Below are 12,669 nucleotides of genomic sequence, written 5' to 3' on the forward strand. Positions count from 1 at the left end.
GCACCAAGTAGGAGTTTGACCAAGACTTTAGCTTACTTTCAACTAATTTTGTCACTCTTTTGAATCAGTGTTGTTCATTAGGGTTACAAATAAATTTTATGCCTGGAGGATATTACATACACAAGTATGTCAAGAGCATTAAGATACATTTTATGGAATGATGTGATATCAGGAATTAATTCTGCATCCACAGCTGTGGTAAGAGATAAATTAGGAGGCAGAAAGGAAGGAGAGTTGTTGGAGGATGTAAGCTTCCTAACAAAAACACTGGGGATGCTTTTGATGGAAAATTGAACAAATTTACGGACAAGTATGACTGAGAACAATGCCCAGATGGTATGGGAAATGTAATTAACCTTTGGCAATGCAGCAGTCTCAAAACTATGAGACAAAAATTCATTAAGATTCACTAGTCTACTAAGATGTTCATATGTAAAGTGATCAGTTTTTCTACTTTAGTATCAACGTTATTATAAAATACAAATGGAAAACATATCAAGACCCAGAAGCAACCACTTAAAAATGCAGTAGCTAAAGATAAGAAAGGTGAAAGTGATGGAGATAGCCTAACGAAAAACAGAAAATGATTGACTCTTAGTTATCCAACTTAGAGGGTGAAAAATTATACTTCTAGCAATAGGGAAAAGCTAGGAGACATGGTACTTAATGAGGAAATTTGTTTCAGTGCTTCCCTATAACAAGGTGTACTTTCTTTCTGACCTGACAGGCTGATAAACCTTGGGATGCCATTAAACTGATAATGAAGTGCCATGCTAAAAATAATCTGTCTGCTTTTTTTCTGGTTGCCAGAACCAGCAGAATCATCTGTGTAATCAATTTACTACTGAGTTTGAGACATCTCTGTGTGGAATCCTCCTGGGACAAGAATTGTCTCTATCGCTCAGAGCAGAGTTCAGTGCTCATCATGTACTAAATAGGCAGATAGAATTGGAAACTAGTCATTTTATCCTGTTGGTTTGCTCTCCTTGTTTGTATTATTGTTAAATGTGCTTTAAAAGCTTAAGCCTGAGCGTTAACTGAACCAAGGAAAGTGCTCTTTATAGAAAATGTGGTATACTTGTTTATTCTTTTAAATGGTGTCCAGTTTTATGCAAGCCCTTTGAAGCCAGATCCTCAAACTTCACATTTCATGGGCTATGCAGCTATAAATGGGTCTTGATTAAGAGACAGAACTAGAGTACCTAGCTAGGGCTATCGTTTAGGACTTTTAAGGTTTCCATTTTTAGGTTTCATTGGTAATCATCTCTACACTCTCCTCAACTGCTGTGTATAGTCACTGGATGATAGATGTCACAACAGAAGATAGTCACTGAATGGACTCTAGAAATTTCCACAGTCTTAATGTGGGGTAGGGCTGGCTAAAAACAAGTTGTTTAGAGTAGTGGAGGGGACAGACATCCACAAAATCCTGTGTTGTGGAAGGTGGAAGTTAATCAACAGGTTATGGAAATAATACATCCTCAACCTCTGTCAGACTGTTCCTCACCTTCCTCACCAGCAAGCAATGACAGGAGGGCAAGCCTTGTCCTGCTTGGGAGGTACAGAAGAAAATTTTTAATTACTTGTTTTCTAAGAATGGATAATATTTTGGAGGGTGAAGTAGGTTGACATAAGGCATTGCTGAAGGCAGATAATGATTTTATCTTAGCTTTTACTTCTGGCTGTTCACAACTTCTCCAGAAACCACAGAATTTTGCAGCCCCTGAGGCAAAAGTTTGAGCTCTTTAGTTATTTTGCCCTTTGGCAACAATTAACTTCATGTAGGTTCGCCTACAACTGAGCCAATGCGCTCAGCCAAGTTCTAGCGTTTCCACGTCCCTGGATGCTTTCTGTGCTGTCAGTGATGCTTTATGATATGTAAAGTGGTATGTGTGCATACGTTTTGATGAGACATAAGTGAGAAGATAATAAGATACTGCTTTAAAAGGGTGGCTGGAGGAATATGATAATCATCACATCCTCAAACCTAATGGGATTTGACCTTCTTATGGAATGTGGCCAGAGTCCCTTCATACACATAGGATATCCATACACATAGGATGAACTCCAAACCAGAGCATGTTGGTGGTGAGGTAATGGTCCACTTCCCTCTAATACTATTCTCTGTCCCTACGTGTATTAGGCTTGACAGACATGCTTCCTCTTTGAGAAGGGGAAAGTTACCTTTCAAGCAATAAACTTCAAAAGAATTCACATTCAGTATACATTGCTTATGGGACTGAGTATTTGCTGTGAGTTGATGAATGATGTCTGTTTAGATATGGGTATGTGTTGATTTTTTAAACTTGTTCTGGCCAAAATAACTTAAGTAAACTGTTTCATGATTGTAAACTGGGGTGTATTCCTGTGAAGTATGAGCATGAAGCCTGATCTAAGAGCCATTGAAAGAGTTATTTCAAAGCCATTCAAAATGGACAACTGCATATTTCTTATTTTGTTCTTTAGAATTGTCCACGATGCAAGTAAGTAAGATATTTTTCTCAAGAATCTGGGACTTGCTACTGCTGGATGCTATTTCCTAGACTAGTAAGACCACACTCAAAATTTCTGCAGCTGTAGAAGACATTAGATGAAGATCACAACTGATGTCATCTTAGTGATAGGGGCCAGAATCTGGCTGCAAAGGCTAGCTAGGAATTTCACCAGCTGAGAGAGCTATCTAGTGGTATAAATCAGGTAAACTATACTGTACATGTGGCCCCTGAAGATACAGATAGTGATGGTACAACTTAGACAACAGTTATTAGACTGCTGTGAAGCTCTAACAGCTCTGGAGCAAGCTAAGATGTCACTATCAAGCAGTTTCACTATCACAGTCCTGTACCAAGCGTATCATGGGCATGCAAGAAAATCTGCACCTCAGGGTTGATGTCAGTGCAGAAGTCACAATAACACAGAGATTGAAATCCCAGCTCAGATCAGCACCTACTCCAAACTTCCATAGCCTTTATTTCTCATAGTATTAAGGCTAAGACCTAGTTCACTTCTAACCCCTGTTCTTACTATCTTTCTTGTCGGTATTTCTCTTAGATTTGGATAAGGAGAATAATGTAGTCCAGTCAAATTTTACCTATGCTGTTTTGATTTAATTCTGTCTTATGGTTTTGATTCACTAGTGCAGCATTTCAGTAATGTGCTTGAAAATTACTGAATAGAAATTGGATTTTATATGCTTTGTTTACAGCAATTATTATTCATTCCCATGTCTGTATGTCAGGTCTGATTTGTTTGACCAGTGCCAAGTTCATTTGACAATGACTAAAAGCATTCTTGGTGTGCTTGTTGCTGGAAAAGGAATGGGACTGTCTGGTCCCTGTAACATACAGTTTTACACAGCACAACAGATATGCATGAAAAACTAGTTAGTGTAGGGAACTATCACTGTTTTTAACTAACTTGCAGTATTCCCTTGTGCTTGTCACATCTGGAGCGATCTCTAGAGCACAAGTCTTGGAGTTTGATGAAAGACTCTTTCCCCCCAGAATTCAAGTTCAGAGGGAAATCTTTATGTAAACATTGTAGAAAACCACAGAGTCTACATTTTGCTCCTGCTGAGAAAAATAAACTCTTTTTGTTCTCATATTAGTGCATCTTCCTGTGCAGACAAAAATGCAGTGAGAATATTTTTAGCTGCTTTTGTCTGAAGGGTAAAAAGAGAAAAGGGAAAAGGAAAAGAGCTGAATTTTGAGTCGTTTTTCTTTTAAGAATTTTTTTTTTAAATAATATTTTTGGAAGGCTAATTCCCTCATCAGTAAACATCAAAAGCTCAACTACTGGCAACTAGAACACTACAAGATCAAATAATACACAGTAAATTCTCTTTAGTGAAGGAGAAGGGCTTGTTAGATGGCACCTTCGTTTCCGAAGGTTTCTACAGGGAGTGATCACAGAGTCTTAGAATAAGAGAAAGCATATATTTTACAAATAAATATGTTTGTTTGGGGCATGTTTTGCAAAGCATCACATACAAGCTAAGTTTCACATATTTGCAAAGTGTCATCAGCTGAGTCATTGCTGAATAAAACATTAGAAGGCTCGAATCTACCTTGAGTTTGCAGCCTCACTGTAGTACTGACACAGTATCTAGGGGAGAAGAGGTAGAAGCCTTCCCTTCCTTCAGCTTAAGTTTCCATTGTACTTAAGGCACGTAGGCTTCAATACAGAGTACCAGATGATGCTTTTACTAATGCAGATATCTTGCATAGAGCGCTACTTCACAGGGTAAGATATTTGAGATGCCTCACATAGGAAGGAGAGAAGCGCTCTGTACAGGAAGTAAATGTTAATATTAAATATTAGGCAGATGAAGACTAAGAAAAAAGAAATTAATACAAAGGAATCTGAATGATTTCAGGTTAAATTACAATGCATCAAAACAGAGGTATTCAGGGTAAGAAAATAATCTTTGTTTCTCTATTTCAAAACTGAAATCCTAAAAAGTTTGCAGTCTTGACTGCAAGAGCTGGAAGAATCAAATATACTAAAAGTGGGCAAATAATTGGCTTAGCAACAATAAACAAAAGAATTAGCATTTTAGTTAAGCTATCTGTAGAAATACTGTGACCATGTTTCTCCAAGTATTCTCCTTTAATAATTAAAAACATTTTGCTTTTTGCTTTTCACCCCTGGCTCTGTTTGCCCTGCAGTTTTCAGACTCTTGCCTTCATTGCCAACCAGTGCTGCCTGTGTTCTCTGTCATGCAAGCTCTTGTACAGAGAAGTTGCTCAGGTCATAGTCCCGCTCAAGATTTATGTGGACTAGACCACTGTGAGCCATGTAAAACCACAGGTTTACAAACTGCTCCTGTTTGTCAAAGAATTGATTTACACAAGTTCTACGTGAACGGGAATTCATTACTAAACCCCAGGCATGAAGTTAAGCAATATTTACACCATTTGCAGTTTAAGTGAGTCATTTTTAGCTTGACCTAACCTGGTCAGGAGTAATAGTTGAATTCAGCTGATGTTTACCTGTGTGAGCAGAAAATGAAGCACAGTTAGGGATTTATTATGTGGGACAGGGCTGTAATTCATGTGACGTTAGCAGCCCTTCTTTTAGCCTTGCAGTGGAAATGGTGAGAGCTGGTTTTGGATGTTCCCTGGGGAAAACATGGCCTTGGGAGTACTTAAAGAGTTAACTTGGAGCATTTTCCCCTGAGCTTCATCCTACAGCTGCTGAACAGTAACTTCGAGTCCAACGTAAAGCTAGGGGAGGTCAATAGTAATTTTTCCATCAAATGCAGCACATTTGGATCGGGTCTGATTTGACTTGCTCTCTTAAGACTTTGTATTTAAGAAAGACTTTAAGATTTTGTATTTGACAGAGGTATTGGTCATCACACTGTCTTGGTCCTCACTGTCTGCTGAAAAAATAATTAGCTATAAAACATCAGCATGTAGTAGGTATAATTTTTGTTACATTTCTTTGGGACACTTAGCTGCCCCGAAGTGTGCAGATGTAGTGTGAGTCCCAGAGGGCGTGATGAGATGTGCTGTGTGGAAGGAGCATCCCGCGCTCTTGGATTACACTTTTACTGATAAAACAAGCACCAGAAATGAATGATCTAAATAGAAGAGAGGCCAAACAGGGTCCAGAGGCGCTGACTGATCCGGTTAAAACTGCTGCTGTTGGAAATTGCACAAGACAGGTTTTCTGACGAAATCCTAGGTACTTGCAGAGAAAGGGATTTCTGAGACTTTTACAGTTCCTGTGCTAGAGGAAGTGCAGCATCAGTAATACATATTGTGCAAAAAAAGATTGCCACTTTTCAGAACAAAGCAATTAGTGATTTTTAGAGATGAACCCTGCCTTTAAGGTCCTGACATGGGATTTCTTGTCCTTTGGCTCTTGTTGAAAGGAAATTAAATTCTCATGGTGCAAGCCTCGTCTTTAAGGTCTTAGGCCAAGAAGTAAACATGCATATCTGGCATTTGGTTAGAAAATCTGTTTGTCTCATCTGTATAAAGTGACCCAATTTAGGAAAATGAAAAAGAATCTAGAACTTACTTTCTAGTGCAAAAACGAGCTACCAGGCCTCTTTAACTTGTAAGCTTTCAGCATATAAATAGATACTAATTCTGTCACTGCATTTTTGTGCTTAAGTGTGAAAACACCTGCACTTTAAGCCATGTCCTGGGATGACACGAAGTGTAAGTAAATCATGTGGAAACAGTGAGTCAGGGCAATGCCATCCCCACACCCTCCTGGGGGAAGCCACCCTTCAGATTTATTCTGTGTCAGACCTCAGGAGCTGTATTTATTCATTAAGCCACATTGTTTCTGTGGGAAGCCAGATTCCCAGCTCATACCCACTAATCAAAAGAAATGGAGAAAAGCACTGTCCCAGCACTTGGCATAATTTTGGTAGTGATAATCATTTTGCAGCCTTAAACTTGGTCCTTTAATAAAGGAAGCTTTTGGTTTCTGCCAGAGGGGTAACTCATGCACTTATGGCTGCAGAGGGTTGGTGCAGGATCAGCCCTGCTCCCCAGGTACAGCCACCGCCCGCCTGGCATAAGGGAAAGGAACTGCCTGGGGGAAGCTTTGTCTTTTGTCCTCCAAAATTTGTCATTAAGCGGGACCAGGGTAAGCAGAAAGTTTGTGGGCTGGAGTGGGGAAAGAAAGGAGGGGGAGTGTGAAGAGGACGTGGCAATGGAAAAAAGGGAATTTAGGAATGCATTAGGGTGAGTGCCTTCCTCCACTGGCAGGGATTCAGCCTGAGTGTAGTCACCCAGAAATAGGTGCAGGCAAGCCTTAGCCTCCAGTTCCGAGTATTCTTAGCTTTCTCAGTTAAGGAGGCCTAGTAAAATGATTTTTATAGTGGCAAGCAGCATAGAGGAGGTTGGGGAAAGAAGCTGGAAAATACTTAACCATTTTGACTCTCCCACTCAGGATTGTCAGCAAAACTACTACATCCTTCCTCACTAAGGATGCTTATATCAGAGCAGCCTGTCTTTAGCACCCGCTTCCAGAGTAACCTTTACTGCTCACGCTCCTGTCCACCTTCCCTAATGCAACAGGCACAACTCACAGGCATGGGATGTCGCCCAGTGTTTGGAAGCCAGTGTATGTCCCACTCCAGGAAGCTGAGCACTCGCAGGACCCTTAGACCAGAAGAACCCATGTTAGCAAATGGCATCTGGACTTGGAGCTGCAACAGCCAGTTGTTTGGGCTGGGGTAACTGGAACAGAATTACAAGGAGTGCTGGGTAGGCAGAGGGAAAGACGGACTTCAGCAGAGTTTGTGCGCATGTCCGGTGTGTGCAACAGGCAAGTGTAGATTAAGTGGCTATTCTGGGAGTCTGGCTCGCAATATCAACCCATTGCCAGGAATTTACAAATGCAAAATTAGCAGTATATACAGAAACACTAGTTGTATTTCCTAGATTATGCTTAATAGGGGTGCAATTAAGCACATTAGGCTGTTTTATTCATGCCTATGTTCTACCAGCTTCTGCAGGCACAGGGACCCCATTCACACAAAGGGCAGTTGTGGAAATACTGGTTTTCTGCAACCCCTGTTGCTCCAGAGAACCTGGAAGCAGCTTGTTCAGCTCTGTTGGCAGCACCGTTCAGTAACTGAATCATAACTTCCTCCTGTTTGTCTAGTAATTCAGAATGTCTTCTAGGAAAAATGAGACGGACGGGTCTTGCATTCCAACTCCTGTGAGGAAAGACATTGCCACTGGAAAAGACTAATACTAGAAAAGAAAATTCATTCCATTCTTTATGCTTTGAAAGAAACTATCATTACTATTTCCAGATCAATTGTAAAGTGTATTTGTATCTTCTGATTTTTATTATTAATGCAAGACTAAAATGCTACCAACATAAGTACTTATGGTATTATCATGTGACATACTCCATTTTGACAACCAACAGAAGAAGAAAAATCTAAGCAAAACACTTAAGTTAGTGTCTGTGCAGACATACAAAGCAATTTATTAAAGTCCACAGTGCCAAAAATGTAGTCCATTGCTCTCATGAAAAGTGGTTCAAGGTTCAGTACATAACAAAAAACCATTGATTTATGGGTGGCAGTGATTTTTTAAGTGCATGGGAAGACTCTTAAGGACTATTCATGCTGTACTGCTTTGTGCTACTGCCTCAGACCAGCACTCAGTTCTTTGATGTGCTTGTTTGTAAAACTACACTTTACATGGAGCCTACTGCTCAGTAGTTTTTAAGCGGCCCTGGAGCTCTTTGCAGTCAGACCAGCTGAGCAGAAAATGCTATCTACAGCGTGAAAAATTAGTAAACTGTGGGCTGAAACAGCCATACTAAAATTGCCTAATATCAGAGAGGTTTGGTATTGCACTACTTTCTATATGTTGACAAACTTTAAAGTGAAACCTTGCAAGCAGTGTAAAGTTTACTGCCCTCCTGAACTGGTAAACAAGTATTACATCCTCCTCTTCCAGCATTCAGTTGTCTCTCATAGCTCCTTGGGAGGGTTTGGTGGTGGTGTTATAGTTGCTACAAACTGAATGCTGTTGACCAGGTTGTATGGATTCTTAAGAAAAATGTTTTCCAACATCCTTCTCCTGTCGTTGTATCCCAGAACTGCTGTGCCCTGGTGGTGGTTCCCCTCGGCCTTTCTCTCTCATGGCTTGATGCCACTGAGTGCTTTGCACCTCCGTAGTGAACAGGTTAAGCAGCGTCTTGTATGTCCTTCTGTATACTAAGCCACATGTGACTGTCAGATGTAGGAGTTACTTCATCTTCTCAGGTTGCAGAAATTAATTTTTTACTCGGGAGGACTTAAGGGTCTTATACATACCTCGTGTGGTGGTAAGATGTTTTTCCTGAAAGTTTCTGTACCTTTTTATTTTCTCTATTTTTTAACAAACGGAACAAGTGTACCAAATGTACTGATCCTTACGTCTACTAAGGCTGTAGGAGAGCTGGCATTTCCTATTATGAATTCTGGGCTTAGCTGCTGTAAAGTCTCACTTCAAAGAACAACCCTGGTACACACACAGGATAATGCAACAGGACTGGAACTGAGTCCAGAGAAAAAAGTGAAGAGTAGCTGATAAGCTGGGGTCCCGGCGAGGCAAATGCAGAAGGGATGGGGTATGGCCAGATGGATGCCACAGGGGACAGGAGAGGCAGGTTGGGAGCCCGGGTTGTGCCTGCCCTTCAGGCATCTCCCATGGCACAAGGTTCTGAAGCTGTAATTGTCAGCTGACAGTTGCCAGCTGATACCTAAGAAACATACGGAAAGAAGTACGGATCTGTCCCCCATGTTGGCAGACAGCATCTAGGGCTACAATGGGAACAGCCAGTTACTCCATTAGTTTCTTTACTCAGTAGCCTCAGTAGAATTGAAACCAGGAGGGGATCCATGCAGCTCTGTGTGGCAGAGTGTGGAGGGAAGAGTCAAGAAACATTTAAAGCAATTCCAGCTATGAATGCCTCAGAAATGACATACCAAAAACTCCTTCATGAGTGTCAGAGTTATTAAAATAAGAGTTTCAGGTGCCCCAGGGTGCCCTGCTCTTTTAGAAAGGTTCTGTTCACACCATCTTCACAGTACGCTGTATTGTTTCTTAATAGGTAAAAAATTAGGAAGTTTCACAGTACTCTTGAGTTGAGACTTTTGGTTCTTCTTTTGTGTTTTTCAGTGCGAAGGTGAATCTGAGAGACAAAGCAGCAAGCCATCCAGTCATTGTAATGCCTGTTTTAGTCTCTGGAGCATCTTAAGTTAGCTGCAGTGGGACGGGGCTTAAGTCACAGCTAGATTAACTGCCTAAGTATTTAGCTTCTCACAGAGGTTTGCCAACCAGTCCTGGCTTCTGTCCTGCTGTAACTAAACCCCTAATAGTAGTTTAATTAAAGCAGAGGTCTTTTGTGCATAGGGGTTGATCTCTATAAGGATCATGCAAAGTCAGGGTAACTGGAAGATGGACATGTTCTATACTGAGAAACTACTGAAAAAAAGCGACTGTCTTAAGAGGCAGGATGGCATAAAAATACTGTCTAAACCTCAGTGATGGAAAGATGAGTTCCTGTTCTCCATTTCAAAAAAACATAGTATACAGCATAGTATACACTGTAATACTTATTTGATAGGTTTGAAGCCAGTGAAGAACACCTTTTTCACACAGCCTCTGATAACTCTATTACAGACAACTTTTGAAGCCAGTAATTTGTTCATTACTTAGAATGCAACAATTTGCATTCTGAGTAATGAACTACGATTGATAGAAGAAATAAAGTTGAAAGATGTTTCTCCATGAGGTGTACCATTCTTTGAGATTGCAGTACCGTGCAGAATTCTATCTGTGCTCCAAATCTGCTGACCTGTCCTGAAGTAAAAATCTGTCCATGAACGTAAGTCACTGGGGGCCAAACTGCTAGAGTAACCTGTGCAAGAGAGATTGGTTTGCACTTGCAGAATCTGTTGGGCAGACTGAGGCAGTCGTGAGCCCATGTGGGAGACACCCCCCTATCAAGTCACACAATGTAAATATGTGGCTAGGTTTCACTCCTGGCTTTCAGGACTAGTTTGCCATTTCTACTTGATACTGGATTGTAATTTTAATCTTGAACACTGGGCTGTGGATAGAGTAGAAAGAGAAATATTCTTCTGGCATGTGAAAGTACATAAATAGGAAACACAAATATATCTCCGAAAGCTATTTTTTTTTTAATAATGGCTGTGGTTTTTTAATAATGCAGTATTTCTTGGGAATATGTCTCCAGATGGGAAGGTAATGGGTTTTCATGCAAGTTTTTAAGTCTTGAAGCTGATTGAGGCATGCTTGAATTGCATTTCTTGAAACTAATAGGATGACTCATGGGAACATGGAATAAGAAAAGTGAATGGATTTCCAGGATTGAAACTGCATGACTATGGGAGATGCAATATGTCCTATTCTTAGCAAAGATGCTGAAAAAAAGGAAAAGTGAGCAATTCACACACAATCTCTACAGGAATACTTGTTTAACTTTTGCAACCCATTGCTTGAAGTGTAAGATCTTTTTGTCTCATGCAAATCTAAGCCACACACAGCCTCAGCAGAAAAGCACCACTGCTTAAAAAAGTCTACTGTGATAATTTCACTCATCAGCATGATAATGCTTTATGGGTTTAAGAAATGAGGTCAGTTCACACACAGTAGGAAAGAGTGCAACAAGGATGCCAGTTGTACGTGCTTATTATGAATGCAGATGGTTTCTTCTTTAAATTCCTTTTCAGGGCAGTAATGCTAATTTTTAACATCTCATATTTGAGTGTAATTCAGTAAGAGTAACAGTGCCTTGCTCACTGTTGAGTATTTGTTGAGTCTCATGGTTTCTTTTGATATAGAAGTTATAAATATTTTAAAAAGAAATATAAGCATGGGAAAGAATGTATGCTATAAATACCTTGCAGCATATAAAGAAATGTTTGTTGAGCTCAGCAGGGACATATTGTTAGCAGTAATCAGAAGTTGACTAAGCCCAGAAGTAGTTTGTCTCTGAAACAAAGATGGCAAGTGTTTGGTGGCTTTTTTTTTTGTGGGACTGAACTACTTTTCCAAAATATTTGCATTCATTCATGTAATGTCAAGATGAAAAAATACTTACAGATGCCTCTTAATAACTACTGAAGCCCTAGAAAGCAGTCTGGACTTTGGAATGATTTAATAAATGAAGCAGGGGGGAGAGGGCAGGGAGAGGCAAGATAATCAGATGCTGACTTACATTTTAACACTGGGGGTAGCAGCCAGCAGATCAGGAGAGAAAAAAGAGTGTAAGTTATCCCTAACATTTGCTAGAATGACATCCTATAAATTATTATGGGGCGAAGGATGTAGGCTGCACTTGACTCTTCAACCCAGCTCCAACATGACCTCAAATAATTTGCGTGAGTACAGTGCATCTCATTCCCTTCTGTAGTGTCTTGCTTCACAGTGGCAGCTAGGTTTAATTTACTAACTGTATGTATAGAGCCTGCCCTTTTTTTGAGAAAATAGCATAAATAACAACAAACTACTGTGGTCATCTGCATCTGTAACTGTGTAAATTGAACAAGGGAGTAGACTTGTTATTATGAGACTTGCACTTTTCATGTCTGTAAACCAGAACCCTGAATGCAAAAGTAATAAGAACATATGTGACACTTGCAGGGCTTGCGGAGGGATATTCACTCCATAAGCCAGTGAAGAAACGGAAGGAATAAATCACAACTAGGGCACTCTAATCAGTGACTAACAGAATGCTGTTCCACTATGTCCTCCCACCAGGAAAACCTGTACTGACATCTTTCCTCTTTCCAGCCAGGAATTCGACATTTCTGAAGACACAGAACAACAATGAGAATTAAACAGCTTTCCCCACCACACCCCCCCGCCATGGTACAAGGAAAATACATGCAGTATCTTTACTTTGATACCCGTGAACCCATATATATATATATATATATATATACACACACACACACATATATATATATACACCAGGATATATATAAGACACTAAAAAAGAATTCCTTCTTATCTCAGGATTTTTCAATTTGTGATCATTAAACAACCCTGAAAATGGGATTTTTATATAGTTGATTGAAGAAATTGCACAAGAAAGTGAAGAGAAGAAATATACCAAGAACTATATACTTACCAGTGATGGTTGGAAGATAGTGCTGAAATTGGAGAGTGGCTC

General features: G+C 40.1%; 1 protein-coding gene across 4 annotated transcripts in view; it reads left to right on the plus strand.

Annotated features, from left to right (window-relative positions):
* The window catches only part of MARCHF3 (membrane associated ring-CH-type finger 3), a 117,034-nt gene that overhangs the window by 49,056 nt on the left and 55,309 nt on the right, over window positions 1–12,669 (plus strand). The window lies entirely within an intron of this gene.

Source organism: Haliaeetus albicilla, chromosome Z (genome assembly GCF_947461875.1).
Source record: "Haliaeetus albicilla chromosome Z, bHalAlb1.1, whole genome shotgun sequence".
Classification (NCBI taxonomy): Eukaryota; Metazoa; Chordata; class Aves; order Accipitriformes; family Accipitridae; genus Haliaeetus; species Haliaeetus albicilla.